General features: G+C 33.8%; 1 protein-coding gene across 1 annotated transcript in view; it reads right to left on the bottom strand.

Annotated features, from left to right (window-relative positions):
• Tcerg1l (transcription elongation regulator 1 like) overlaps window positions 1-586 on the bottom strand; it is a 254,902-nt gene that overhangs the window by 176,335 nt on the left and 77,981 nt on the right. The window lies entirely within an intron of this gene.

Raw genomic sequence — 586 nt, 5'->3', positions numbered from 1 at the left:
CAACAGACAGCAGAAAGGTACAGAACATTATAAGGGATTACTTTAAAAACCTATATGGTACCAAATTTGAAAATCTAAAAGAAATGGATGGATATCTAAAATCATGGAAATCACCAAAGTTAAACCAAGAAGAATTCAACAATTTAAACAGACCCATAACATATAAGGAAATTGAAACAATAATACAAAGCCTCCCAACTACAAAAAGCCAAGTCCCAGATGGATTTACAGCAGAATTCTACCAGACATTTAAAGAAGACCTTCAACTAATACTACTTAAGTTATTCAAAAAGAGAGAAAGAGATGGAAAACTCCCAAATTCCTTCTATGAGGCCAGCATCACTCTAATACCAAAACCAGGCAAAGACACAACCAAAAAAGAAAACTATAGACCCATATCCTTAATGAACATAGATGCAAAAATTTTCAACAAGATACTTCCAAACCACATACAGACATACATCAAAAAGATCATTCACCATGATCAAGTCGGCTTTATCCCAGAGATGCAGGGATGGTTCAATATATGCAAGTCAATAAAGATCATAAATCATATAAATGGACCCAAAGACAAAAACTACACTGG

Source organism: Nannospalax galili, unplaced genomic scaffold (genome assembly GCF_000622305.1).
Source record: "Nannospalax galili isolate Female #2095 unplaced genomic scaffold, S.galili_v1.0 scaffold1223, whole genome shotgun sequence".
In the NCBI taxonomy this organism is placed as follows: domain Eukaryota; kingdom Metazoa; phylum Chordata; class Mammalia; order Rodentia; family Spalacidae; genus Nannospalax; species Nannospalax galili.
This window is presented reverse-complemented; position numbering and strand designations above follow the sequence as displayed.